A 24,085-nucleotide genomic window follows, 5' to 3' on the forward strand; every position below is an offset into this window, starting at 1 on the left:
AAGTCATTCTGAGGTGCCACATGTGAGGGATACAGCTAGGCATCCGAAATGTAGGGTTTGAGACCCTTCAGGAGTACTGCATCCTTTGAGACAGACCCGTGCATGTTAAACAAATGATCATTTCTTTCGGCATTAGGGACTAAATATACTAAACATATGATGCTAAAAAGTTATTTTCACATATATTAATGTAATAAATGATTGCTTATGCTTTAGAAACAAATCTAATTCAAATAAAAGCTTAAGTTTTGTATTTATCTTGTACCATAGAACATGATTTTCTTTGTATTTCAAGCCCACAAAGTGTCCAAATGACGCACTACATGATATAAGGAAGATTATCACATGCATATCGGTATTATCTTTCTTATGAAAATGCATTCCTTTCATTACCTTTTACTTTTTAAAATGAACTCAAATTGAGTATAATGTAATAATTTAAGTAGAATAGATTCTAATAATATAATGATCCAGTGTTTTGCACTACTTCACTGCTTCACTGCTCTATGCCATCTGGAAATAAATCCTCAGACTGCTTACTGCCCTGGGCATGTACCAATAAATTAAAGGAGCACATCTGTTTATCACTGCGTTGAAGCAGGAGACACACAGTCTCTGCAAACACATCCTAGATACAGTGTTCCAGCACCTTTGACCTCATCCAGAACGTATCATTTCTTGAAAGGGATTGCTGTCCGAATGCACATCTGAATCCCAAACAGAATCTCTAGTAAAATACGATCATTTGTGAAACAGGCAAATGACTGTCTCAGGGGCCTATTCCTCATTGTCAGACACATGTATGGAATGCTTTCACCGTGCATTGAGCAATAGGGATTAAAAACACCGCAGGTAAGGTTAGATGTCATGTTCTATGATCATTTCTTTCAGCATTAGGGACTAAATATACTAAACGTATGATGCTAAAATGTTATTTTTACATATATTAATGTAATAAATGATTGCTTATGCTTTATAAACAAATCTAATTAAAATAAAAGCTTAAGTTTTGTATTTATCTTGTACCATAGAACATGATTTGCTTTGTATTTCAAGCCCACAAAGTGTCCAAATGTTCTATGATCATTTCTTTCAGCATTAGGGACTAAATATACCAAACGTATGATGCTAAAATCCTGAAAAAAGGATGTGCTCCATCTCGTCAGTAGATTGGATTCCAAAACTGATTTGGGTCAATATACATTACCTTTGAAATTAAAGTACAGTCTACTGTAGGGAACCATCAACTTAGAAAGCATTGGCCTTCCCTGGGGGTCAGGTAGGTGCAAAAGATAAACCTTTATCCTATCTTTATCTTAAGATAAGTGGCCAAGCAGTATTTTTCCAAGTTTCACCAAGCACATCATGTTGCCATAGTAGACAAAGTTCTATAAAATGTTAAATAACTTTTAAAAAAAGCATCTTGGTCTTACAGTACTGTACAAGGTGAATTAAACTGTCCCTGGTAATAAAAAGTAATTAGAAGCATCTCAGAAACTTTATCTCTAGAAACATTAGCTGTTTTATATCATGTAATTTAGTGTGATGTTGTCAGAATTCAAGGACATTAGCACACACAGAAATTGGTTCAGTTAAATCTAAAAAACACAGCTAAACATGGGTTTAAATGTAACAGAAGTCTTACCTCTTGTCAAAAGATTTAATTCAAGAAGCGATGTAATAAATGATTGCTTATGCTTTATAAACAAATCTAATTAAAATAAAAGCTTAAGTTTTGTATTTATCTTGTACCATAGAACATGATTTTCTTTGTATTTGAAGCCCACAAAGTGTCCAAATGATGCACTACATGATATAAGGAAGATTATCACATGCATATCGGTATTATCTTTCTTATGAAAATGCATTCCTTTCATTACCTTTTACTTTTTAAAATGAACTCAAATTGTGTATAATGTAATAATTTAAGTAGAATAGATTCAGGTAGGAAATATAGAGTCATGATGTTTATGGCTGACATCATTTCACATGGGTGAATTTTAAGCTAAGAAATAAAAACATTTACAATGAAGATACCATTGCTTAATTTTAAATGCCTTTAAAAAATAAATACCTCCTGAGAATAATTTGCCACTCCCAGATCCTTGGTAAGGTACTGTTTGAATCCAATCAGGAGAGGAGCATCCAGGGAGTGCTTTCTATAGAGTCCAGCTTGGGCCACTCTCTTCCGGCCTGCTGATACTTTTTAACTACTCAGGGCCTGTAAGGATATAAAACACCGGTTTAAACATTTTATACCTATAAGACAAATTAGAATTTTAGTAAAAAATAGATACATCTGAAAAATAAAAAGTCTTACTGCTGATAGAGTTCTTCAGAGCTCACATCTTCCCCTTCCTTATCCGCTTCTGTTTCAGTTTCTAGAGCAGCCTCTGGCATCTCTTCCTCCTGGACTGCGGCCTCTTGCTCAGGGCCGCTGGAATGCAGGTAGATTCTTTTCAACATGCTTTTACATAATATGTTGTAACAATGATTTCAAAAAGAAACTACAGAAGCCTTACAGATTAAAAATATCTCACCTTGCCAATGTGTCTTCAGGCTTCCCATGTACAAAAAGGCCCAAGGACTCTAGCAGTCTTACAACCACTATCCTGTTTGCCTCACCAGACACGATCTCTATTCTGTGGTAATCCACGATGACCCCGTTCTTCAGGTGATTCATCATGTCCTCCCTCGCCTGTTGAGAGGCCATCCTGATGTTTTCTGCCGTGGCGTGCTTCATACACGCCCTCTTCAAGTGAGCAGGAAGCTGATCAAGAGTATTCAGGCACATCTTGCACACCAGGGGAATCCTCGCGGGTTTCCTTTGAAAATAAATAATACCATCTGTGTATAGAAACAAGCTAAGACTGATTTCTTAAATTATCCTTAATTTTCTCTCTCATAGTTTGAGCATAATGATTTTATTGCATTTATATAAGAATTGCTCATTGCTCCTAAATAAATAATGGTTTCATAAAAAAGTGAACACTTGGTCTCAGTCACAGACTTTCCAATAGAAGCCATTGTGGAGTTCAGCAACTGCAGGTCCTAGAAGTGGGGAAGGAATTTTAAAAGAGAAATTGAATTACAATACAGAAGGAATGGCTGAGGGATCACTGAAATATATATATACAAATTCCAAAGACTGAGTCCATATAGAAACAACTACCTTTCATTTTCAGTATAAGAAAAAAAAAACATTATCTTCCAAAGCATCATAAAATTGTCCCTTCTTCCAGACTCTACTTCTCTCTTGTAGTAGTATAGCAGACCTTTCCAGGTGAGCAGATCACAGAGTCCGAAATGAGCTTCCTCCATCAAGCAAAGTACCTGAACATGACTCTGTCTTCATAAAAGCGCCCCTGTAATAAAGAAATTAAATCCGAAATCAAGAGGGCAGTTGCCTACTGAAATACAAGAAGTCATCAATTTTAACCTAGCAACACATTAAAAGCTGCATCTATACAAGTACGATTCTAGAAATGCTCACCAGATTACGTTTTAAGAAGGAACTGCGCCTCAGGTTCCGCCGAGATCTTAACTCGGATGGCAGGATTCAGAGTCCGGAGTGCGGACTGATGGCGCACGGAGGGTCCATATACTGTGGATCCCTCAGTGATCTTCCGCGTATTCAAACCGCCAGCGTGTGACTCCCCTGTCCCCGTGACCTCATTGCTCTGCTCTCTCCTCTGTGCAGCTGAGCCCGACTCACGGTAAAATGGAAAAAAATATGCCCTCGACGTGAGATTTATTCTGGAGCGAGCCAGTGTTGCGCATAGCTGCCTTCAAAGCAGTTAACCCAGGTTCGATTCCCGGCCAACGCAGTTACGAATGTTTTCAAATGCTGTCATGAGCCTTGGATTGTGACTAGCAAAGCGAAGCCTTTTGAAAGAGCTAAAGCACTGCAAAACGGAATTGAAGGAGAATCTTACAGGGGATTCTGAGCAGAGTCTGCATACATGCAGTCAGATAAAGGTGCTGAAAGCTTGAGCTACTCTCAATGTCATGCTGCCCTTCCCCGGAGTAAATCTGTTACATTGTAAGAATGCTTCTGGCAGGTTCAAAAAGAGACCCTTGTTAATTGGAGAAATCAATGATTTCGAATGAATTCTGTATGCGTTAAAAGACAGCTATACACAGAAAACATGCAGGACACTGCTCATGATGTTTCCCGAGCAGAAACACAGTGCGTTTTTCCAAGCCATTTGACAAAGCCCACCCACTGAAAACTGCAGCAGATCGTGTAAAGACGTTCAACTTTGTAACTACTGCACGCACAGGAAGCAGAATAAATTCCTCTTTTCAAACTGTCAAAGGTTTGCTTTGCGAACGCTGCAGGACATCGCACAATCTCTTTTGAATGGGGACAAACGATTTCTTATGGGGCGCAGTAAGTACAGACGTTTAAAATGCTCCACTCATGCCGACGATGCAGCATGAAGAAGCGCAACCTAACGTTTGACAGACAAAAGCCAGGCGCCGCTACGAGCAATATGAAATCATACTGACAAGCACACGGCGTTTCGCGCTGACACAAAAGTAATCTCGACAGACGCTGTTCTCTGCATAAAGCTGAAAGAGCGTTTCTGTTGACACGTAACAAGTTCGTTTCTTTCTACCATGATATCACCGTGACCAAATCTGTCTTTAAACACCTTGCTCAGTCTCTGACGAGACTGTCAAAAATTGCTTTCGCCGATTGTATTGCAAACCGGCGGAAGCGGGGTATTGGGAAAAGTTTTCAACTAGCAATAATCACGCCTCGGCTAACCCTCACAGGCTACGATACTGCCACTGCGCAAAGCTGACGGTTGCCAGGCAACCGCGGGGATCCTATGGAAATCGTTATCGATCGTGTCATGGCATGTCGTTGCTATAACGCTTCATATTTGTCGTCTTCTTCTTCTTCTAGCTTGAGGTTTTGAAGAATTTCATGACAGACAAGGGCTCCGTTGGGAACAAAGGGCGTTGTGAGAAAACCGTTGCTTATTTTCAGCAGCAGAAATACAACCCTTTAAATACAAGATGACAGAACAATGACGAAGGGCATGCCGGGAGGAACTCATGCACTACAGAGGAAAGGGGGCGGGCACGTACAGTTCACATTCAAGCCACAAGTACTCCTCTTGGATGTTGCACAAACAAATCCTAACGTCTTGAAAGCATTGCAGCATGTTTGTGTCCCACTTCCCGTGGCTGCGGGACGACTGACACGAACGGACAAACACAATCTGTGGCGTTTAGCGTGACATAGTCTTGCAGGCATCGTGCTGTCTCACTGCAATATTATACCGCTGGAGGAAACAGTCCATCTGGCCATGAAACTCATTTGAACGTCTAGCTACAGCAACTAACAATATCATGATTTATTCAGGATGTGTGGAATCAGCACGTCCCGGAGACAGCTTCCGAAATCGTGAGCATTCTCTGGTGGTAGGGGCGTTCAAGATGGCGCTCAGGTGGGAGGTAAAGTTTAGTGGTTGGGGAGTTTTTTTGAGTTTTTCATGACCTGAATGTTAATTTTTGCTTTTTTTGACTACAGAAAAATAAGGACTTAACACTAGTTGTTTAAACTTCAGTTATAATTGAAAGAAAAAAAACGATTTTTTTTTAGGTTTAAAAAGTCCGATATGAGTAACACTGGGAAAAGAAAAGAGAGTGCTGGGTCTTCGAAGGAGAACTCTAAGATACCTCAATCGTATATGTATAGCACTACAAAAAAATCGATGGCAACTAAAGGGAAAAGTGAAGCAGCTACAGGGGCAGCAAGAGGGCGGAGGCGCCGCGCGCCCGGCCGAAGTGTTGGACCGGTGCGCTTTACGTGCTGAAATAAACACGCGACAGCCCCGAAATGTTTCCAGAGTGCTGTGCACTGAAGACTTGCCTGGTGCTCCTCCATGCAGATTCTTTGTCCTCCTCCAGTGTGGGACGAGCCAACACAAGGGAGCGCATTCGCCAACATCCAGGCACGCAATGCGATTTGGAAAGCAGCTCCTTTCCAAAGAGTTGCACACGAACGATCCTTCAGTCCCGCTCGGGGGGCACGGAGCCCCCGCCACACACAGCTTCAAGTAGCGAGTCAGGCGCCAGGGCTTTCGCTTACGGCCACACCACCCTGAACACGCCCGATCTCGTTTGATCTTGGAAGCTAAGCAGGGTCGGGCCTGGTTAGTACTTGGATGGGAGACCGCCTGGGAATACCAGGTGCTATAAGCTCTTGCTCTCCCGGCCAGCAGGGGTCGCCGTTGGTGCCGTAGGCTTTGGGAGGAAAACCTGCAGGATGGAAAGGTGATCTATAGCCTCATCTCTAGAGATGTTTTGTTGCTGTGGCATGTGTGTGACCCATATTCAAAAAAAAAAAACCCGTCTGTAAAACGAATATCGAAGCTGCCTCTAAATCTGCAAATGAAGATGAGTCGATAAACCACTCGTTTTTCGTATAACTAGACATATATTCATTTGTTACCGATTTCATTCATTGAGCACGGATACAATAGAGGTACAGCCATTCACTGTTTGACATGTCTGCACTGGTACAGAACCGAGCAATCAGAAAACGGGTGAAACTGTCTTTAGACTCAGCATACAGTACCGAGGCCCCCCATGACCAAATAAAGGCTAACCTCGATAATCAGCCTAAAGAACGCAGACTACAGCAAAACGACTGACTTTGAAAAGGGAATGAACGTCCGGAAGGAGTAGTGGAACTAGCTTGAGATGCTTCTCCGGACCCCTAACTAAAAGCCAGCGAGAACCAGCAGCGGCGTCCACTCCTGTCGAACCGGGATCCTTCCGCAGCCACGCAGCTCGTGGTGTCCTAACCCTCCCGTATCTGATTTTGGACCAAGCACATCAGGGGAGAGCGCGAACGCAGTCCCCCACTTCTAGAAATTATGCAGTCGAGATTCCCACATTTGGGGAATTCGCAGGGGTCAACACAGCCGGAGTGCAATGGCCGAGCCTCGCCCTGGGTGAACCTCCTTCTTGATCAAGGTATCTCCCCTGCCAGGTAAGTATGAGTTAAACAGGCCCCTGCAAGCGGCCCGCACCCACAGCACAAATCGCGCAGCCTAGGCCACCTCCTCGCCCCGCACGCCACCGCCTCCTGCTGGGCCCACTCTTTCACACACTCACACGCCACACTAACACTCAAAAGTGTGGGCAAAACGAGAAAACGAGCGCGCCGTTTCCTACACATCTGCAGTCGCCGTTGCGCATTCGCAGCATGTCCCGGGATGCAATTCGGCCTCATTTGCATAACTCCAGACCGGCAGATCGCCACGCAAGCTCGCGACGTGCGCCTGCCACACACCGAACAAACCTTTTCAGCAATTTCCAAAAAACGGGCCTGCTCGCCTGCCCACAAGGCTCCGTCTCTTACCTGCTCTCCAGAGCCTGCTGCCTTCTGTGCTTTTCTCTCGGCACCGCTGCAGTGCACACAACTCCTGCAGCGGGAGGGGGGGAGAAAGTTCCCGCGCTCCGCCGCAGGGAAGGCTCGCTCCGTGCGCACACGTCCTTTCGATGCCAGTCCAACAAGTGCTCCGCATTAGCTGCGTCGGGGCTCCGGCGTGTCGCACCTCACCTCACCTCGCACTGCCCCCTCCTTGAATGTCTGCCGCTGGGCATGCCCCGCTCTCCTCCGCCTTATCTTATCGCGTGTGAGCACCGACAATGGCCACAATGCCGGGGAATGGCACCTGTAAAGTGTTAATTGGGGCACAGGAACAGCCCGTCTCGTCTCGGGGGGGCCGGCTTCAGAGACAATACAGCAAACACAGCGGGGCGGGGGAAGAAGACGACACCACACATGCGGGTACATTCAGCTCCGGCGGGAACGAGACATTTGTGGGTCTTTTCAAGTGCCGAGAGCCGAGCAATCCTTCACTTGTATCGTTTCTCCCCGGTGACTAGATCTGGCCCTGCGACTCTCGACTGGGCTCACCCCCGGGGCAGCCCAGCAGGTGTGAGCCTGGCCGGCACCCGGATGGGAGATTCCACCCCGGAAAAGCTCCGGTTGCTGCTGCTCCTGCAAGAGGTGTGACTGGGACCAGTAGGGAGTGCTCACCCTGCGGGCTGTGTGGCTCTCTTACGCCCCAGCCTCCTGATGGCGACACTCTGCTGCACAAACAGGCGCCGTCCTTCGGGGGAGGCGTCAAACCGAGGTCCCGACCCTCCTTGGCCATTAGGAAACCCCAGGGCGTCTCTCAAAAAGAGACGCCGGGGGTGTCCCTCTGGTGTTAGTGCTCCCCTTTACCCATCAGTCGGGGTCTCCTCCTAATCCCCGTCTCACCTGTAACAATCAATGACGAGGCCCCCCTGTCCGTGAGATTTAGTACTCGCGCAAGAGACCGGGGGCAGAGCGCGAACGCGGTCCCCCGCCCCCCACAAAGTGCGCGCTCCGGGTTCCCTCTCGGGGCCCTGCAACACAGCGGAAGGGCAGCGAGAAGGAGCCTCTTGCTCTGACGCCGCAAGGCCACAAGAGGGCGGAGGCGCCGCGCGCCCGGCCGACGTGTTGGACCGGTGCGCTTTACGTGCTGAAATAAACACGCGAAAGCCCCGAAATGTTTCCAGAGTGCTGTGCACTGGAGGTTTTTGTCTGGTGAAGACTTGCCTGGTGCTCCTCCGTGCAGATTGTTTGTCCTCCTCCAGTGCGGGACGAGCCAACACAAGGGAGCGCATTCGCCAACATCCAGGCACGCAATGCGATTTGGAAAGCAGCTCCTTTCCAAAGAGTGGCACACGAACGATCCTTCAGTCCCGCTCGGGGAGCACGGAACCCCCGCCACACACAGCTTCAAGTAGCGAGTCAGGCGCCGGGACTTTCGCTTACGGCCACACCACCCTGAACACGCCCGATCTCGTCTGATCTCGGAAGCTTGAGATGCTTCTCCGGACCCCTAACTAAAAGCCAGCGAGAACCAGCAGCGGCGTCCACTCCTGTCGAACCGGGATCCTTCCGCAGCCATGCAGCTCGTGGTGTCCTAACCTTCCTGTATCTGATTTTGGACCAAGCACATCAGGGGAAAGCGCGAACGCAGTCCCCCACTACCAGAAATTATGCAGTCGAGATTCCCACATTTGGGGAATTCGCAGGGGTCAGCACAGCCGGAGTGCAATGGCCGAGCCTCGCCCTGGGTGAACCTCCTTCTTGATCAAGGTATCTCCCCTGCCAGGTAAGTATGAGTTAAACAGGCCCCTGCAAGCGGCCCGCACCCACAGCACAAATCGCGCAGCCTAGGCCACCTCCTCGCCCCGCACGCCACCGCCTCCTGCTGGGCCCACTCTTTCACACACTCACACGCCACACTAACACTCAAAAGTGTGGGCAAAACGAGAAAACGAGCGCGCCGTTTCCTACACATCTGCAGTCGCCGTTGCGCATTCGCAGCATGTCCCGGGATGCAATTCGGCCTCATTTGCATAACTCCAGACCGGCAGATCGCCACGCAAGCTCGCGACGTGCGCCTGCCACACACCGAACAAACCTTTTCAGCAATTTCCAAAAAACGGGCCTGCTCGCCTGCCCACAAGGCTCCGTCTCTTACCTGTTCTCCAGAGCCTGCTGCCTTCTGTGCTTTTCTCTCGGCACCGCTGCAGTGCACACAACTCCTGCAGCGGGAGGGGGGGAGAAAGTTCCCGCGCTCCGCCGCAGGGAAGGCTCGCTCCGTGCGCACACGTCCTTTCGATGCCAGTCCAACAAGTGCTCCGCATTAGCTGCGTCGGGGCTCCGGCGTGTCGCACCTCACCTCACCTCGCACTGCCCCCTCCTTGAATGTCTGCCGCTGGGCATGCCCCGCTCTCCTCCGCCTTATCTTATCGCGTGTGAGCACCGACAATGGCCACAATGCCGGGGAATGGCACCTGTAAAGTGTTAATTGGGGCACAGGAACAGCCCGTCTCGTCTCGGGGGGGCCGGCTTCAGAGACAATACAGCAAACACAGCGGGGCGGGGGAAGAAGACGACACCACACATGCGGGTACATTCAGCTCCGGCGGGAACGAGACATTTGTCGGTCTTTTCAAGTGCCGAGAGCCGAGCAATCCTTCACTTGTATCGTTTCTCCCCGGTGACTAGATCTGGCCCTGCGACTCTCGACTGGGCTCACCCCCGGGGCAGCCCAGCAGGTGTGAGCCTGGCCGGCACCCGGATGGGAGATTCCACCCCGGAAAAGCTCCGGTTGCTGCTGCTCCTGCAAGAGGTGTGACTGGGACCAGTAGGGAGCGCTCACCCTGCGGGCTGTGTGGCTCTCTTACGCCCCAGCCTCCTGATGGCGACACTCTGCTGCACAAACAGGCGCCGTCCTTCGGGGGAGGCGTCAAACCGAGGTCCCGACCCTCCTTGGCCATTAGGAAACCCCAGGGCGTCTCTCAAAAAGAGACGCCGGGGGTGTCCCTCTGGTGTTAGTGCTCCCCTTTACCCATCAGTCGGGGTCTCCTCCTAATCCCCGTCTCACCTGTAACAATCAATGACGAGGCCCCCCTGTCCGTGAGATTTAGTACTCGCGCAAGAGACCGGGGGCAGAGCGCGAACGCGGTCCCCCGCCCCCCACAAAGTGCGCGCTCCGGGTTCCCTCTCGGGGCCCTGCAACACAGCGGAAGGGCAGCGAGAAGGAGCCTCTTGCTCTGACGCCGCAAGGCCACAAGAGGGCGGAGGCGCCGCGCGCCCGGCCGACGTGTTGGACCGGTGCGCTTTACGTGCTGAAATAAACACGCGAAAGCCCCGAAATGTTTCCAGAGTGCTGTGCACTGGAGGTTTTTGTCTGGTGAAGACTTGCCTGGTGCTCCTCCGTGCAGATTGTTTGTCCTCCTCCAGTGCGGGACGAGCCAACACAAGGGAGCGCATTCGCCAACATCCAGGCACGCAATGCGATTTGGAAAGCAGCTCCTTTCCAAAGAGTGGCACACGAACGATCCTTCAGTCCCGCTCGGGGAGCACGGAACCCCCGCCACACACAGCTTCAAGTAGCGAGTCAGGCGCCGGGACTTTCGCTTACGGCCACACCACCCTGAACACGCCCGATCTCGTCTGATCTCGGAAGCTTGAGATGCTTCTCCGGACCCCTAACTAAAAGCCAGCGAGAACCAGCAGCGGCGTCCACTCCTGTCGAACCGGGATCCTTCCGCAGCCATGCAGCTCGTGGTGTCCTAACCTTCCTGTATCTGATTTTGGACCAAGCACATCAGGGGAAAGCGCGAACGCAGTCCCCCACTACCAGAAATTATGCAGTCGAGATTCCCACATTTGGGGAATTCGCAGGGGTCAGCACAGCCGGAGTGCAATGGCCGAGCCTCGCCCTGGGTGAACCTCCTTCTTGATCAAGGTATCTCCCCTGCCAGGTAAGTATGAGTTAAACAGGCCCCTGCAAGCGGCCCGCACCCACAGCACAAATCGCGCAGCCTAGGCCACCTCCTCGCCCCGCACGCCACCGCCTCCTGCTGGGCCCACTCTTTCACACACTCACACGCCACACTAACACTCAAAAGTGTGGGCAAAACGAGAAAACGAGCGCGCCGTTTCCTACACATCTGCAGTCGCCGTTGCGCATTCGCAGCATGTCCCGGGATGCAATTCGGCCTCATTTGCATAACTCCAGACCGGCAGATCGCCACGCAAGCTCGAGACGTGCGCCTGCCACACACCGAACAAACCTTTTCAGCAATTTCCAAAAAACGGGCCTGCTCGCCTGCCCACAAGGCTCCGTCTCTTACCTGTTCTCCAGAGCCTGCTGCCTTCTGTGCTTTTCTCTCGGCACCGCTGCAGTGCACACAACTCCTGCAGCGGGAGGGGGGGAGAAAGTTCCCGCGCTCCGCCGCAGGGAAGGCTCGCTCCGTGCGCACACGTCCTTTCGATGCCAGTCCAACAAGTGCTCCGCATTAGCTGCGTCGGGGCTCCGGCGTGTCGCACCTCACCTCACCTCGCACTGCCCCCTCCTTGAATGTCTGCCGCTGGGCATGCCCCGCTCTCCTCCGCCTTATCTTATCGCGTGTGAGCACCGACAATGGCCACAATGCCGGGGAATGGCACCTGTAAAGTGTTAATTGGGGCACAGGAACAGCCCGTCTCGTCTCGGGGGGGCCGGCTTCAGAGACAATACAGCAAACACAGCGGGGCGGGGGAAGAAGACGACACCACACATGCGGGTACATTCAGCTCCGGCGGGAACGAGACATTTGTCGGTCTTTTCAAGTGCCGAGAGCCGAGCAATCCTTCACTTGTATCGTTTCTCCCCGGTGACTAGATCTGGCCCTGCGACTCTCGACTGGGCTCACCCCCGGGGCAGCCCAGCAGGTGTGAGCCTGGCCGGCACCCGGATGGGAGATTCCACCCCGGAAAAGCTCCGGTTGCTGCTGCTCCTGCAAGAGGTGTGACTGGGACCAGTAGGGAGCGCTCACCCTGCGGGCTGTGTGGCTCTCTTACGCCCCAGCCTCCTGATGGCGACACTCTGCTGCACAAACAGGCGCCGTCCTTCGGGGGAGGCGTCAAACCGAGGTCCCGACCCTCCTTGGCCATTAGGAAACCCCAGGGCGTCTCTCAAAAAGAGACGCCGGGGGTGTCCCTCTGGTGTTAGTGCTCCCCTTTACCCATCAGTCGGGGTCTCCTCCTAATCCCCGTCTCACCTGTAACAATCAATGACGAGGCCCCCCTGTCCGTGAGATTTAGTACTCGCGCAAGAGACCGGGGGCAGAGCGCGAACGCGGTCCCCCGCCCCCCACAAAGTGCGCGCTCCAGGTTCCCTCTCGGGGCCCTGCAACACAGCGGAAGGGCAGCGAGAAGGAGCCTCTTGCTCTGACGCCGCAAGGCCACAAGAGGGCGGAGGCGCCGCGCGCCCGGCCGACGTGTTGGACCGGTGCAATTTACGTGCTGAAATAAACACGCGAAAGCCCCGAAATGTTTCCAGAGTGCTGTGCACTGGAGGTTTTTGTCTGGTGAAGACTTGCCTGGTGCTCCTCCGTGCAGATTGTTTGTCCTCCTCCAGTGCGGGACGAGCCAACACAAGGGAGCGCATTCGCCAACATCCAGGCACGCAATGCGATTTGGAAAGCAGCTCCTTTCCAAAGAGTTGCACACGAACGATCCTTCAGTCCCGCTCGGGGGGCACGGAACCCCCGCCACACACAGCTTCAAGTAGCGAGTCAGGCGCCGGGGCTTTCGCTTACGGCCACACCACCCTGAACATGCCCGATCTCGTCTGATCTCGGAAGCTAAGCAGCGTCGGGCCTGGTTAGTACTTGGATGGGAGACTGCCTGGGAATACCAGGTGCTGTAAGCTTTTGCTCTCCCGGCCAGCAGGGGTCGCCGTTGGTGCCGTAGGCTTTGGGAGGAAAACCTGCAGGATGGAAAGGTGATCTATAGCCTCATCTCTAGAGATGTTTTGTTGCTGTGGCATGTGTGTGACCCATATTCAAAAAAAAACCCCGTCTGTAAAACGAATATCGAAGCTGCCTCTAAATCTGCAAATGAAGATGAGTCGATAAACCACTCGTTTTTCGTATAACTAGACATATATTCATTTGTTACCGATTTCATTCATTGAGCACGGATACAATAGAGGTACAGCCATTCACTGTTTGACATGTCTGCACTGGTACAGAACCGAGCAATCAGAAAACGGGTGAAACTGTCTTTAGACTCAGCATACAGTACCGAGGCCCCCCATGACCAAATAAAGGCTAACCTCGATAATCAGCCTAAAGAACGCAGACTACAGCAAAACGACTGACTTTGAAAAGGGAATGAACGTCCGGAAAGAGTAGTGGAACTAGCTTGAGATGCTTCTCCGGACCCCTAACTAAAAGCCAGCGAGAACCAGCAGCGGCGTCCACTCCTGTCGAACCGGGATCCTTCCGCAGCCACGCAGCTCGTGGTGTCCTAACCCTCCCGTATCTGATTTTGGACCAAGCACATCAGGGGAGAGCGCGAACGCAGTCCCCCACTACCAGAAATTATGCAGTCGAGATTCCCACATTTGGGGAATTCGCAGGGGTCAGCACAGCCGGAGTGCAATGGCCGAGCCTCGCCCTGGGTGAACCTCCTTCTTGATCAAGGTATCTCCCCTGCCAGGTAAGTATGAGTTAAACAGGCCCCTGCAAGCGGCCCGCACCCACAGCACAAATCGCGCAGCCTAGGCCACCTCCTCGCCCCGCACGCCACCGCCTCCTGCTGGGCCCACTCTTTCACACACTCACACGCCACACTAACACTCAAAAGTGTGGGCAAAACGAGAAAACGAGCGCGCCGTTTCCTACACATCTGCAGTCGCCGTTGCGCATTCGCAGCATGTCCCGGGATGCAATTCGGCCTCATTTGCATAACTCCAGACCGGCAGATCGCCACGCAAGCTCGCGACGTGCGCCTGCCACACACCGAACAAACCTTTTCAGCAATTTCCAAAAAACGGGCCTGCTCGCCTGCCCACAAGGCTCCGTCTCTTACCTGCTCTCCAGAGCCTGCTGCCTTCTGTGCTTTTCTCTTGGCACCGCTGCAGTGCACACAACTCCTGCAGCGGGAGGGGGGGAGAAAGTTCCCGCGCCCCGCCGCAGGGAAGGCTCGCTCCGTGCGCACACGTCCTTTCGATGCCAGTCCAACAAGTGCTCCGCATTAGCTGCGTCGGGGCTCCGGCGTGTCGCACCTCACCTCACCTCGCACTGCCCCCTCCTTGAATGTCTGCCCCTGGGCATGCCCCGCTCTCCTCCGCCTTATCTTACCGCGTGTGAGCACCGACAATGGCCACAATGCCGGGGAATGGCACCTGTAAAGTGTTAATTGGGGCACAGGAACAGCCCGTCTCGTCTCGGGGGGGCCGGCTTCAGAGACAATACAGCAAACACAGCGGGGCGGGGGAAGAAGACGACACCACACATGCGGGTACATTCAGCTCCGGCGGGAACGAGACATTTGTCGGTCTTTTCAAGTGCCGAGAGCCGAGCAATCCTTCACTTGTATCGTTTCTCCCCGGTGACTAGATCTGGCCCTGCGACTCTCGACTGGGCTCACCCCCGGGGCAGCCCAGCAGGTGTGAGCCTGGCCGGCACCCGGATGGGAGATTCCACCCCGGAAAAGCTCCGGTTGCTGCTGCTCCTGCAAGAGGTGTGACTGGGACCAGTAGGGAGCGCTCACCCTGCGGGCTGTGTGGCTCTCTTACGCCCCAGCCTCCTGATGGCGACACTCTGCTGCACAAACAGGCGCCGTCCTTCGGGGGAGGCGTCAAACCGAGGTCCCGACCCTCCTTGGCCATTAGGAAACCCCAGGGCGTCTCTCAAAAAGAGACGCCGGGGGTGTCCCTCTGGTGTTAGTGCTCCCCTTTACCCATCAGTCGGGGTCTCCTCCTAATCCCCGTCTCACCTGTAACAATCAATGACGAGGCCCCCCTGTCCGTGAGATTTAGTACTCGCGCAAGAGACCGGGGGCAGAGCGCGAACGCGGTCCCCCGCCCCCCACAAAGTGCGCGCTCCGGGTTCCCTCTCGGGGCCCTGCAACACAGCGGAAGGGCAGCGAGAAGGAGCCTCTTGCTCTGACGGCGCAAGGCCACAAGAGGGCGGAGGCGCCGCGCGCCCGGCCGACGTGTTGGACCGGTGCGCTTTTTAAGTGCTGAAATAAACACGCGAAAGCCCCGAAATGTTTCCAGAGTGCTGTGCACTGGAGGTTTTTGTCTGGTGAAGACTTGCCTGGTGCTCCTCCGTGCAGATTGTTTGTCCTCCTCCAGTGCGGGACGAGCCAACACAAGGGAGCGCATTCGCCAACATCCAGGCACGCAATGCGATTTGGAAAGCAGCTCCTTTCCAAAGAGTTGCACACGAACGATCCTTCAGTCCCGCTCGGGGGGCACGGAGCCCCCGCCACACACAGCTTCAAGTAGCGAGTCAGGCGCTGGGGCTTTCGCTTACGGCCACACCACCCTGAACAAGCCTGATCTCGTCTGATCTCGGAAGCTAAGCAGGGTCGGGCCTGGTTAGTACTTGGATGGGAGTCCGCCTGGGAATACCAGGTGCTGTAAGCTTTTGCTCTCCCGGCCAGCAGGGGTCGCCGTTGGTGCCGTAGGCTTTGGGAGGAAAACCTGCAGGATGGAAAGGTGATCTATAGCCTCATCTCTAGAGATGTTTTGTTGCTGTGGCATGTGTGTGACCCATATTCAAAAAAAAAAAACCCGTCTGTAAAACGAATATCGAAGCTGCCTCTAAATCTGCAAATGAAGATGAGTCGATAAACCACTCGTTTTTCGTATAACTAGACATATATTCATTTGTTACCGATTTCATTCATTGAGCACGGATACAATAGAGGTACAGCCATTCACTGTTTGACATGTCTGCACTGGTACAGAACCGAGCAATCAGAAAACGGGTGAAACTGTCTTTAGACTCAGCATACAGTACCGAGGCCCCCCATGACCAAATAAAGGCTAACCTCGATAATCAGCCTAAAGAACGCAGACTACAGCAAAACGACTGACTTTGAAAAGGGAATGAACGTCCGGAAGGAGTAGTGGAACTAGCTTGAGATGCTTCTCCGGACCCCTAACTAAAAGCCAGCGAGAACCAGCAGCGGCGTCCACTCCTGTCGAACCGGGATCCTTCCGCAGCCACGCAGCTCGTGGTGTCCTAACCCTCCCGTATCTGATTTTGGACCAAGCACATCAGGGGAGAGCGCGAACGCAGTCCCCCACTACCAGAAATTATGCAGTCGAGATTCCCTCATTTGGGGAATTCGCAGGGGTCAGCACAGCCGGAGTGCAATGGCCGAGCCTCGCCCTGGGTGAACCTCCTTCTTGATCAAGGTATCTTCCCTGCCAGGTAAGTATGAGTTAAACAGGCCCCTGCAAGCGGCCCGCACCCACAGCACAAATCGCACAGCCTAGGCCACCTCCTCGCCCCGCACGCCACCGCCTCCTGCTGGGCCCACTCTTTCACACACTCACACGCCACACTAACACTCAAAAGTGTGGGCAAAACGAGAAAACGAGCGCGCCGTTTCCTACACATCTGCAGTCGCCGTTGCGCATTCGCAGCATGTCCCGGGATGCAATTCGGCCTCATTTGCATAACTCCAGACCGGCAGATCGCCACGCAAGCTCGCGACGTGCGCCTGCCACACACCGAACAAACCTTTTCAGCAATTTCCAAAAAACGGGCCTGCTCGCCTGCCCACAAGGCTCCGTCTCTTACCTGCTCTCCAGAGCCTGCTGCCTTCTGTGCTTTTCTCTCGGCACCGCTGCAGTGCACACAACTCCTGCAGCGGGAGGGGGGGAGAAAGATCCCGCGCTCCGCAGCAGGGAAGGCTCGCTCCGTGCGCACACGTCCTTTCGATGCCAGTCCAACAAGTGCTCCGCATTAGCTGCGTCGGGGCTCCGGCGTGTCGCACCTCACCTCACCTCGCACTGCCCCCTCCTTGAATGTCTGCCGCTGGGCATGCCCCGCTCTCCTCCGCCTTATCTTATCGCGTGTGAGCACCGACAATGGCCACAATGCCGGGGAATGGCACCTGTAAAGTGTTAATTGGGGCACAGGAACAGCCCGTCTCGTCTCGGGGGGGCCGGCTTCAGAGACAATACAGCAAACACAGCGGGGCGGGGGAAGAAGACGACACCACACATGCGGGTACATTCAGCTCCGGCGGGAACGAGACATTTGTCGGTCTTTTCAAGTGCCGAGAGCCGAGCAATCCTTCACTTGTATCGTTTCTCCCCGGTGACTAGATCTGGCCCTGCGACTCTCGACTGGGCTCACCCCCGGGGCAGCCCAGCAGGTGTGAGCCTGGCCGGCATCCGGATGGGAGATTCCACCCCGGAAAAGCTCCGGTTGCTGCTGCTCCTGCAAGAGGTGTGACTGGGACCAGTAGGGGGCGCTCACCCTGCGGGCTGTGTGGCTCTCTTACGCCCCAGCCTCCTGATGGCGACACTCTGCTGCACAAACAGGCGCCGTCCTTCGGGGGAGGCGTCAAACCGAGGTCCCGACCCTCCTTGGCCTTTAGGAAACCCCAGGGCGTCTCTCAAAAAGAGACGCCGGGGGTGTCCCTCTGGTGTTAGTGCTCCGCTTTACCCATCAGTCGGGGTCTCCTCCTAATCCCCGTCTCACCTGTAACAATCAATGACGAGGCCCCCCTGTCCGTGAGATTTAGTACTCGCGCAAGAGACCGGGGGCAGAGCGCGAACGCGGTCCCCCGCCCCCCACAAAGTGCGCGCTCCGGGTTCCCTCTCGGGGCCCTGCAACACAGCGGAAGGGCAGCGAGAAGGAGCCTCTTGCTCTGACGCCGCAAGGCCACAAGAGGGCGGAGGCGCCGCGCGCCCGGCCAACGTGTTGGACCGGTGCGCTTTACGTGCTGAAATAAACACGCGAAAGTCCCGAAATGTTTCCAGAGTGCTGTGCACTGGAGGTTTTTGTCTGGTGAAGACTTGCCTGGTGCTCCTCCGTGCAGATTGTTTGTCCTCCTCCAGTGCGGGACGAGCCAACACAAGGGAGCGCATTCGCCAACATCCAGGCACGCAATGCGATTTGGAAAGCAGCTCCTTTCCAAAGAGTTGCACACGAACGATCCTTCAGTCCCGCTCGGGGGGCACGGAACCCCCGCCACACACAGCTTCAAGTAGCGAGTCAGGCGCCAGGGCTTTCGCTTACGGCCACACCACCCTGAAAACGCCCGATCTCGTCTGATCTCGGAAGCTAAGCAGCGTCGGGCCTGGTTATTACTTGGATGGGAGACTGCCTGGGAATACCAGGTGCTGTAAGCTTTTGCTCTCCCGGCCAGCAGGGGTCGCCGTTGGTGCCGTAGGCTTTGGGAGGAAAACCTGCAGGATGGAAAGGTGATCTATAGCCTCATCTCTAGAGATGTTTTGTTGCTGTGGCATGTGTGTGACCCATATTAAAAAAAAAAAAACCCGTCTGTAAAACGAATATCGAAGCTGCCTCTAAATCTGCAAATGAAGATGAGTCGATAATCTTCTGGCCCGTACGGGGCTCGAACCCGTGACCTTGGCGTTATTAGCACCACGCTCTAACCAACTGAGCTAACCGGCCTCACGACAATACTCCTCTCTGTGCTGCAAAAAATCAAACTCAGGGAATTTCTTTTGCCCTCCTTTGAATAGAAAGCCTTGTAATTCAGTGTACGGGCTTTCTCGTGCAGTTTCATGGTTCTTGTAACCCAAATCCTGCATTGGCCTGAAGTGCCCCCCCATTTCACAGCATTTTTCAGCTGATTTAAAATGTACCTAAAGGAGAAGCATTATTGAAGACCATCAATTACCAAGAGCTTTTGTCAAAGGTTTTGGTGGTCATTTTGAATGACCACAGAGCGCTGTGACCTCGGTTTTACATCTCATCCAAAAGACAGCGCCCTTTTACAACACAGCATCTCCGTCACTATACTGGGGCATTGGGACCCGCACAGACCTCAGGGTGAGCGCCCCCCCACCGGCACCATTAACTCCGCTTCCAGCTGGAAACTTTGTTTTTCCCTGTAGCTTACCCTCATCCGGGTACTGACCTGGCTAACACCTGTTTTGCTTCAGTGGGTTTTCAGTTGCGAGTTGCAAGGGGATGCAAGTGATGGAGCCACTCGCTGCAAAAGCCACTGCTTTGGCTGGGAATCGAACCAGAGCTTCCCGCATGGGAAGCGAGAATTCTACCACTGAACCAACAATGCTCACTGCCCAGTCCTTCAAAAAAGACGTTTTTTTGGTGCTCTGTTAAAAAAGCGTCGACATTACCTCTTTCAAAAGGCTTCACTTTCCTAGTCACATTCCAAGGCTCATTGAACCCGGGCTGTTTCCTCCAGCGGTATAGTATTGCAGTTAGACAGCACGATGCCTGCAAGACTATGTCACGCTCTGACGAGAAAAGTTTTCAACTAGCAATAATCGTGCCTCGGCTAAACCTCACAGGCTACGATACTGCCACTGCACAAAGCTGACGGTTGCCAGGCAACCGCGGGGATCCTATGGAAATCGTTATCAATCGTCTCATGGCATGTCGTTGCTGTAACGCTTCATATTTGCGGCCGGACACTTCCCGCCTCCCAGAGGAAAGAGCGCCAATCAGACAGGCGGAGACCGAGGACTCGCAGAGCAGACGGCCACAGTCGCCGTAATAAGAGCGATTGTGAGCGGTTTTGTTTTCTCTCTTTGACCAGCCCAGCTGCGCCCCACCCGAAGGCAGGGAAGCACAAAAATTGTATGGAACTCATTCATGCTCCTTTACTTGGAAATCTTTAGTAAAAGGCAAAAGATTTGTACGAGATGAAGAGAAACCAGAGTGCGTGGCTGGACAGCTGCAGGAGCCCAGGCCGCCTTCAAGGCCTCTGCCCTGCCGGTCGTGGTTGGCAATGCACCTGGCCTTACAAACGAGCCAGTGGGGCCCGTTCAGCTCCGGGCTCATCGCCTGCGGCTCTCGGCTTACCTGGCAGGGGAGATACCTTGATCAGCCTGTAGTTGGAGTAGTTGGATTGTTTTCTTGTTTTGTTTTGCGCGCTTACGAACGCCATGGAAAACGAAACAAAACTAAAGCCCTCGGCTCCTCCACTTGATTATAATCCCGTTACGTGTCGAAGCAGGAATTTACGTCATCCTACCACTGTAACACGGGGAATAGAGGGAAATGAGCACAAGCTACGAATTGTCTCAATCACTCCCTACAGTAGTAAGACGCCTGGAAGCGTGCACCCCCATCATTAATCTTTGCGCATCTGTGCAAGGTAAACTCTGGAGCAGTCTCTGAAACGGCTCAAAGGAAACACGTGATTGATTCCATGTGCATCTGGGGTTCATTTCTTATTTACATTTAATTCAAGGGAAAGGCTTGGGTCAGTTTCAGACGGCCTCCAACAGCGAGATTCAAGCGCCCCACCTTCAGCCCAATCTGCGCCGCCAGAACGCCAACGGCTCCTCTGGTCTCCGGGGTGCGGTTGTGACCCCGTAACCTAAAGTGTTGGTGGCAGACAAATGGAGACTAACAGGTGATGTCCTAGGACATGACTACATTGTGACACTCGGTGGGGATGGTGACCATTGCTTGGAAAAGAGTGCGAGGCCCCTTTAGAAAAACATTTTGTTAACAGGCATTCTGCCTCAGCCTAAACACCTATAGCTTGCAAAGCGCATGCTATTAGACAGGCACCTCTGCAAGACCTTAAGAGTCTCTTAAACTAGTGATAGTAAGGTGTTCCCAATGGGCGATGTTTGGCTTTCAAATCATCTCTCTGTGGAAGCGCCGAGATGCAGCTGTTTAAGGCTTAGAAGCAGCTGACTGTTTCACTACCTAGCTGATTACTGTCAGTCAGGGAGCTCAGAGGTGAAAAGCCTGTCTGAGAGACAATTCGCCGTCAATCAGTTCAATATGTTCCGTACCAGCTCGGCGCACCTGAGATCATCTTGGTAGCCGTGTAGCTCAGATGAGTGAGAGCGTGTGTGTGTGTACCACCGTGATTGGATGCCGGTCCTTCTCAGGTCACAGTAAACCTTCTGCTGCCTAACTTTCCTAATTTTGGGGATCCCTTTGAAAAAGCAAAGGAAAAAAAAAACTGGCTCTTCATCAGCGTGATCGACCCAACCCAGTGTGCCCCAGTGGCCTAATGGATAAGGCACTGGCCTCCTAAGCCAGGGATTGTGGGTTCGAGTCCCATCTGGGGTGCTCCTGTCCCTTTTTGAGTGTACAAATGTCCTTGTGATTTGTGAAGCTGCAACCCCACCTTACTCAGTGAGCGTCTCTGCTTTTCTCTCACATACAGTTGGGAGAAAAACTTTTGTAAACAGCCCTTTGGAATGATGTGGATTTCTGCATGAATGGCTCCTAACATGTGATCTTATCTTTATCTAAGTCATAATAATTAATAAAGAGAGTCTGATTTAACAAACAACACACGCCCAACATTTGACATTGCTGTTTCTTTATTGACCAAATGGTTTAAACAATCAAGGTCATTGATGGAAAAAGTACATGAACCCTTATATTAAGGAGCTAGTGGAACCTCCTTTATGACAAAAACCTCAACCCCCACTTTCTGTAGCGGCTGGTCAGACCTGAGCAGCGGTTAGGAGGTATTTTGGCCTATTCCTCTATGAAAAACTGTTTCAGTTCATGTATATTTTTGGGATGTCTTGCACTGAACGGCCTGCTTCAGATCACGCCACAGCACTTCAATGGGATTGGGGTCAGGACTCTTACTTGGCCATCCCAAAATACGGAATTTCTTCTGTTTCAGCCACTCTGTTGTTGATGTACTCCTTTGTTTTTGTCATGCTGCATGACCCAGCGTCTTTAGAGTTTTAGATCACAGGCAGACACCCTGACATTCTGCTGTAGAATTTCCTGATACATCTTGGAATTCATCGGTCCCTCGATGATTGCAAGCCGTACAGCCTCCGCTATGCTTCCCAGGTGGGATGAGGTTTTGGAGTTGGTATGCAGTGTTTTGTTATCTCCAAACATAACGCTGTGCACATTTACCAACAAGTTCAACTTTTGTCACATCTGTCCACAGAACATTGTTCCAGGAGTTGCTGTGGAACATCCATGTGGTCTTTAACAAACTTGAGAGGGGCAGTGGTGGTTTTTTTGGGGGGGAGAGCAGTGGTTTCCTCCATGGTGACCTCGCATGATCACCACTCCTGTTCAGATTTCTTCTTATGGTGGACTCATGAACACAGACGTAAGACAAAGTCAACCACCTGTTCGCTAGATCCCATCCCCACTCAGCTAGTCAAAGATTCCCTCGAAGGACTGGCAGGACCTATAATTAGTATGATGAATGCATCGCTTGCGTCAGGCGTTGTACCTGATCAATTTAAGGTAGCGGTTGTTAGACCGCTCCTTAAGAAGTCAAATTTGGATCCACAAGTTCTTAACAACTACAGGCCTGTCTCAAAGGTCCCATTTCAATCTAAAAGTCTTGGGAGAATAGTTGTTGCCCAACGTCAATCGTATCTGGATTCAAATAATATGCTTGAGAAATTTCATTCTGGTTTCTGAAACTGCATTAACAAGAGTCGTAAATGATATTCTCTTACCTACTGATGCGGGGAATGCAACAGTGCTTGTGCTTCTAGATCTTAGAGCTGCCTTTGACACGGTTGACCTCTCTGTTTTGTTACACAGGCTTGAGTTTGAGGTTGGCTTATCTGGAACCGTCCTTCAGTGGTTTACTTCACATTTTACTCATCGTTTTCATTATGTTCAAATATCTAATAATTGTACTGCTTCATCAATGTCACCAGTTCAATTTGGGGTACCAGAAGATCAGTGCTGGGACCAATATTGCTCTCTCTCTCTACATGCTGCTGCTAGGTAGGATAATATGAAAAAATAATATGAACTTTCATTCATATGCTGATGACACTCAAATAAACATTTTGTTTACACCAAACAACAACTCTTCTATTATCAGTTTAGTTAAATGCATTAAGGAAGGAAATACTTGGATGTGTGAAAACTTTTTGTTACTCAACTCTGAGAAAAATGAGGATCTGTTGATCGGAGGCAACAATACTGATAAGACTACTATAACTTCAGCACTTAACTCAGAGGATTTAAACATTTGCCTCAAAGAGACAGCACGTAACCTAGGCGGCATATTAGACACAAGGCTCTTAACAACTTGCATTGTTAAGTGCCTTGGGACAACCTTGTTGTGAAAGGCGCTATATAGAAATACATTGATTTGAATTGAATTGACAATGTAAAATGTTGTGTGTGTTGTTTGTTAAACAAGACTGTCTTTATTTATCAAAAAATAAAAGGAATTTGCTAGGAATGCAAACGTTAGGTTGCGCTTCTTCATGCTGCATCGTCGGCATGAGTGGAGCTTTTTAAACATCTGTACTTACTGTGCCCCATAAGAAATCGTTTGTCCCCGTTCAAAAGAGATTGTGCGATGTCCTGCAGTGTTCGCAAAGCAAACCTTTGACAGTTTGAAAAGAGGAATTTATTCTGCTTCCTGTGTGTGCAGTAGTTACAAAGTTGAACGTCTTTACACGATTTGCTGCAGTTTTCAGTGGGCGGGCTTTGTCAGATGGCTTGGAAAAACGCACTGTGTTTCGGCTTGGGAAACATCATGAGAAGTGTCCTGCATGTTTTCTGTGTATAGCTGTCTTTT

General features: G+C 51.3%; 13 non-coding genes and 1 pseudogene across 13 annotated transcripts; 5 read left to right on the forward strand and 9 right to left on the reverse strand.

Annotated features, from left to right (window-relative positions):
• Positions 1-4,667: 4,667 nt before the first annotated feature.
• Positions 4,668-4,809, reverse strand: LOC148633738 (U4 spliceosomal RNA). The gene has a single exon (XR_015933833.1). It is a non-coding gene; the product is annotated as a U4 spliceosomal RNA (small nuclear RNA).
• A 1,291-nt stretch (positions 4,810-6,100) lies between these two features.
• LOC148633739 (5S ribosomal RNA) lies at positions 6,101-6,219 on the forward strand. The gene has a single exon (XR_015933886.1). It is a non-coding gene; the product is annotated as a 5S ribosomal RNA (ribosomal RNA).
• A 637-nt stretch (positions 6,220-6,856) lies between these two features.
• On the reverse strand, positions 6,857-7,020 carry LOC148633740 (U1 spliceosomal RNA). Its single transcript, XR_015933857.1, has one exon. It is a non-coding gene; the product is annotated as a U1 spliceosomal RNA (small nuclear RNA).
• Positions 7,021-9,020: 2,000 nt separating this feature from the next.
• Positions 9,021-9,184, reverse strand: LOC148633741 (U1 spliceosomal RNA). The gene has a single exon (XR_015933764.1). It is a non-coding gene; the product is annotated as a U1 spliceosomal RNA (small nuclear RNA).
• Positions 9,185-11,184: 2,000 nt separating this feature from the next.
• On the reverse strand, positions 11,185-11,348 carry LOC148633742 (U1 spliceosomal RNA). The gene has a single exon (XR_015933851.1). It is a non-coding gene; the product is annotated as a U1 spliceosomal RNA (small nuclear RNA).
• Positions 11,349-13,155: 1,807 nt separating this feature from the next.
• On the forward strand, positions 13,156-13,274 carry LOC148633743 (5S ribosomal RNA). Its single transcript, XR_015933888.1, has one exon. It is a non-coding gene; the product is annotated as a 5S ribosomal RNA (ribosomal RNA).
• Positions 13,275-13,909: 635 nt separating this feature from the next.
• Positions 13,910-14,073, reverse strand: LOC148633744 (U1 spliceosomal RNA). The gene has a single exon (XR_015933861.1). It is a non-coding gene; the product is annotated as a U1 spliceosomal RNA (small nuclear RNA).
• Positions 14,074-15,882: 1,809 nt separating this feature from the next.
• LOC148633745 (5S ribosomal RNA) lies at positions 15,883-16,001 on the forward strand. The gene has a single exon (XR_015933881.1). It is a non-coding gene; the product is annotated as a 5S ribosomal RNA (ribosomal RNA).
• A 637-nt stretch (positions 16,002-16,638) lies between these two features.
• On the reverse strand, positions 16,639-16,802 carry LOC148633746 (U1 spliceosomal RNA). Its single transcript, XR_015933858.1, has one exon. It is a non-coding gene; the product is annotated as a U1 spliceosomal RNA (small nuclear RNA).
• A 1,807-nt stretch (positions 16,803-18,609) lies between these two features.
• LOC148633747 (5S ribosomal RNA) lies at positions 18,610-18,728 on the forward strand. The gene has a single exon (XR_015933768.1). It is a non-coding gene; the product is annotated as a 5S ribosomal RNA (ribosomal RNA).
• Positions 18,729-18,940: 212 nt separating this feature from the next.
• Positions 18,941-19,014, reverse strand: trnai-aau (transfer RNA isoleucine (anticodon AAU)). Its single transcript has one exon. It is a non-coding gene; the product is annotated as a tRNA-Ile (tRNA).
• An 813-nt stretch (positions 19,015-19,827) lies between these two features.
• Positions 19,828-19,907, reverse strand: LOC148633749 (U4 spliceosomal RNA; annotated as a pseudogene).
• Positions 19,908-20,137: 230 nt separating this feature from the next.
• Positions 20,138-20,254, reverse strand: LOC148633750 (U5 spliceosomal RNA). The gene has a single exon (XR_015933820.1). It is a non-coding gene; the product is annotated as a U5 spliceosomal RNA (small nuclear RNA).
• Positions 20,255-21,551: 1,297 nt separating this feature from the next.
• Positions 21,552-21,624, forward strand: trnar-ccu (transfer RNA arginine (anticodon CCU)). Its single transcript has one exon. It is a non-coding gene; the product is annotated as a tRNA-Arg (tRNA).
• The last annotated feature ends 2,461 nt before the right edge of the window (positions 21,625-24,085 follow it).

This window comes from Lepisosteus platostomus, unplaced genomic scaffold, assembly GCF_059453375.1.
Source record: "Lepisosteus platostomus isolate fLepPlt1 unplaced genomic scaffold, fLepPlt1.hap1 Scaffold_42_H1, whole genome shotgun sequence".
Lineage (NCBI taxonomy): Eukaryota > Metazoa > Chordata > Actinopteri > Semionotiformes > Lepisosteidae > Lepisosteus > Lepisosteus platostomus.